Here is a 4,832-nt window from a genome sequence, read left to right as displayed (position 1 = left end):
TTTTATTTGATATAGATAATATTAGTGAAAACATACAGACACAAAACACACCAGATATACAAAGAGATTCTTAAATCAGACATATATTGTGTTACTATTTTAGACATCTAAAGAATATTAAACATTAATGTTAGAAAACTTTGATAAGATCACATTATGTCATGATCATTAACATACAGAAATAAAACAGACACTTTTAAAACACAATTAGTAGATTCACTCAGAAATTATTAAAGAACAAATCAAACAAGTAAATAAGAAAAATAATGGAGAATAAAAACAGTGAATGTAAGTAAACACACATACATTCACTGTGTCTTTTCACTCTTCATATCTGCTGCAGATGAAGTTGAGTTTGCGAGTTTCAGGAAGGCTGATCCAGCGCTGATCTCCTCCAGACTGAACTGCTCCTTTTCTCTTCTCGAGGCGGCAGTCTTCCGGTGTCCGTTCCGTTCCCTGGAGCCCAGTTCTGATAGCACACGATCTCTCCGCTCAACCAGAGCCACATGTTCATGCTGCAGTAGTTGTGTAAACCCAACCACACCGACTCAGTAGACGCCCTGTTTAACCACATTCATCACACGACGCTGAATCTCTTCTGAATGAACCGAGACCAGATCCGTATGATTCTGTCTGCAGTATCTCAGAGCTTCAGGCCACGTCAGATTCTCTTTGATCAGAATCAGTTTATCTGGACACAAAACAAACCACAAGCAGAAACTAGAGAGAGACTGATCAAAAACAACATGCAGAACAAACACTGTGGAGGAATTTGTCATGTCAGACATGTAGTGTGAACTTTAAGATATCTGGAGGTGATGGATGGATTGTGTGTGTTTTGTGAGGATCTGCCTCACCTTCATGACACACAAAAGGATATTGTTTGTTGCAAGAGATGTCCATTCCATTGTCCCTGAGCGTTCGGATAAATCTCTACACAGATTTGATTTCCTCCAGCATTATTAGGTTCACCTGTATTCCAGTATCTGAATGAGGAGTTACTCTGATCTGACCACTGCCATGAGTCCTCTGAACAGACCGATCCAGACATCACCAGATATGAGACGATCACTGATGAACTTCTGAAGCTGTTGACTCTCATTCTGGTTCCTCACACTGACCAGATCAATGTGATTCTGTCTGCAGTAACTCTGAGCGTCTCTCCAATTCTTCGTCTGATTGACAAAGACGAGTCCTGTGTTCACTTTAAGAAAAACAAATGGAAACAGATTCATGAATCAGTTTGTTCATTATTCTTATGCTGCTTTATGGTTTGGATGTGAATAAGAGCAGCAGTGGAAACATCAGAAACACGTGTCATTCAAAGACTGTTTCTACAGCTGATGATATATTAAATATTCAGGAGTACACCCTGAGTACTCTAGCAACAGCCTACCAACAACCCTAGCAACTACCCAGAATACCCTTGCAACCGCATAGTGACACCATAGCAACCACCCAGAATTCCTTAGCAACCACATAGCAACACCTTAGTAACCACTCAGTGTACCTTAGCAACTGCATAGCAACACCCTAGCAATCACCCAGACTACCCTAGCAACCACATAGCAACCACCCCAAGTATCTTAGCAACCGTATAGCAAAACCATAGCAACCACCCAAAATACCTTAGCAACCGCATAGAAAAACCATAGTAAGCACCCCAAGTACCTTACAAACCACATAGCAAAACCATAGCAACCACCCCAAGTACCCTAGCAACCACATAGCAAAACCATAGCAACCACCCCAAGTACCTTAGCAACCACATAGCAAAACCATAGCAACCACCCCAAGTACCTTAGCAACCACATAGGAAAAACCATAGCAACCACCCCAAGTACCTTAGCAACCACATAGCAAAACCCTCACAACCACTCAGAGTACCCTAGCAACCACATAACAACACCCTAGCAACCACCCTGAGCACCCTAACCCTGTCTGTCTGTCTGTCTGTATCGATTCATCCATTCAAACTAAAACTTAAACTATTTCAAACTGAAAAGCTTCAAACGTCAAGATTTTCAAACTATTTCAAACTTTCTAGCGAGGCTTTTTCAAGCCAAATTAAAGTTTGTCTTCAAAGTTTTTATAATTATACATTTAAATTCACTCCCATTAACATATTTAAATGTAAATATGCTAATGAAAATTTATTTAAATGTGTTAAAAATATATATTTCAGTTTTTTATATCAATATATGCTAAAGCGCAATAGTACTACATTTAAATACCTTTTCATTAGAATATTTAAATGTGTAAAATCATACATTTTAAATATGCTAATGCAAATTACTTTAAATATAAAAAAATATATTGTATATTTAAATAAATGTTTATATTAATATATGCTAATGCAAATAAATTACACATTTAAATTAGTCTCTAAATGTGTGTGCGTGTGTGTGTGTGTGTGTGTGTGTGTGTGTGTGTGTGTGTGCTGTTAATGTTTAATGTTCAGTTATGTTTGACGTTTGAAAGAGTTTCTGTTATTGAAGTTTTGATCATTATTGTTCAGAAGAGTAGAGATTATGGTTCAGTTGTGAATAACTGCATGTACTAATACTATGAAGCTTGTTGTTTTGATCAATGATCATCTTTGCTAATGTAAGTACAGTAACAAGTTTGTTTCTACTTGTTCTGTGCAGAATACAGTCTTTTAATTGAACAACACGACTCAAAGTCAAATACAAACAGATAGTTTATATTCACTCAAAATCAAAACTGAGAGTCAAATTAAAATAAAGAAGCACTAAAAATATTATAATCATTGTATCATAGACTAAATAATTTAGGAGATTTTACATGATTTATTCATCTAGATTCCATTACAGAAATCAAGCTATAAAAACTACTCAAATATCATGTGTAATATTGTTATCATATGTTTTGTTTAAGTCGATCTCACACATAATTTTTACAGTAACACAATAATTCTATTTTGTTCATAAATATCAAGATGGAGCAAGTTCTTTTATGTCTATTATATTTTAAACTTTTATGCATTCATTAATTTATTAGAATTTATTATAAGTTATGTTGGTCAAAACAATGGTTTGATATTTTTTGAATTTATCATTTACAGTATAAATTTTACAGAAAAATATAATTCTCTACACTCTCTAATGTCAGATTCCCACAGTTATCAACAACAAAAGATCAACATTCGTTCAATATCGGTTTATTTTCTACACAGAAGTTGAAAGTGGACAAATATATATTTATGACCAGATTAAAAAGTATCAGAATTTAATATTGCATTAAAATGTTGTACAGTATACAGTGTATCTTTCTATAAATAATGTTTGTTGTCATTGTAGGAAACTGAACTTACTGTTGTTAGATGAACTGCAGATGAAAGTCAGGCTGATACTACATGACCCATCATGCCATTGTCCATTTCTCATCATAACACACTCATCTCTGCCATCAGGTTGTCCAGGAGCCCAGTTCAGATAGAGCGCAGGATCACCTGAAGACCACTGCCATTTATCAACACCCGTCTTCTGCAGCCCAATCCAGACATGTCCATCATTCACACTCTTGTTCAGCTCGATCATGTCGTTCATGTTGTCAACGGTGGCCAGATCTGTGTAATTCTCTCTGCAGTATCTCTGAGCTTCAGTCCAGGTCTTCATCACGTTTATAAAGTGATACTGACGCTGAACACATTCAGATACGGAGCAGAGAGCTGTGAAAGAGAGGGTTTGATTTAATGCTTTTCATAACAGAGTCAAACCTGATGAAACTATAAACCATAAATAAAACAACAAACACACTCACCAATGAGAAGAAGAATGAAATATAGAGTTTTCTCCATTTCTGAGGAAGAAACACATTGAAAAACTCAGATAATCCCATATTCATCTTGAAATAAAACATGATCATGTGATTAAAAAAATAGCAGAACAACAAAATTCACAATCATTCAGACAATATTAACATCTCAAAGTCTAGTTGTGTTTGAAGAATGAACATGTGAGTTGTTCTTACTTTAGAGGTCGTGTGTTTCTGTCCTGAGTCTGATGTTTCTGTCTGCAGCTTTAAACAGTGTGATCATTATATCTGCTCTCATCCCTCATTCATCATCACATCATTTGTTTATTACTCTGAAAACCCCTATTTCATATTCACTTCCTCTATATTTGTGTATTAGTCCAACTCTTTCCTTTTATTTGCATATAGAAAGGCAGAAAAACTTTTTTTGCACTCATATTTCTTCTGAGCGCAGAGACCCCTAGTGGTGGTGAGGAGACATTCACAACAGAGATGAGATCAAGACTCAGTCTGCATTAAAGGGATTGTTCACCCAAAAATGAAAATATTGTCATCAATTACTCACCCTCAAGTGCTTCCAAATCTGTATGAATGTATTATTTCTGTTGAACACGAAAGAAGATATTTTAAAGAATATGGGTAGCTAGACAGTTGATGGAAGGTTGTTGGACTCTCATTATCCCACTGAAATAATAACATCATCTTCTGCTGCTGCTGTTTCAGTCTTATTTCCTCTAAATACTTGATTGTGATTGGCTGGAACACAGACATTAAAACTGTTACATTTTTTAGAATTTGTCTCTTTGTGAAAATTCTTATTTTGTTTCATTTCTGACTCCTGCTGTTTACCGTTTCTTTGAACACATTTGCACATAAACACATCCTCATCACTCATTTTCTTATCTTCACATCACATGTAGACGTTCAGTCTGGACAATATTTACATCTCTGACGTGAAACAGGATAAACAGTGAGTGTTTTTGTTCTAGTCATATTTCATAATTCATCCAGTCTTATTCATCTGTTAGTTTTATTGCAACAACAGGATAGTTACA

At 35.6% G+C, this 4,832-nt stretch overlaps 1 pseudogene; it reads right to left on the bottom strand.

Moving 5' to 3' along the window:
* Positions 1-321: 321 nt before the first annotated feature.
* On the bottom strand, positions 322-4,087 carry LOC127515674 (macrophage mannose receptor 1-like; annotated as a pseudogene).
* Positions 4,088-4,832: the final 745 nt, after the last annotated feature.

Source organism: Ctenopharyngodon idella, chromosome 7 (assembly GCF_019924925.1).
Source record: "Ctenopharyngodon idella isolate HZGC_01 chromosome 7, HZGC01, whole genome shotgun sequence".
Lineage (NCBI taxonomy): Eukaryota > Metazoa > Chordata > Actinopteri > Cypriniformes > Xenocyprididae > Ctenopharyngodon > Ctenopharyngodon idella.
The sequence above is the reverse complement of the archived record's forward strand: the minus strand, read 5'-3'. Positions and strand labels throughout refer to the sequence as shown.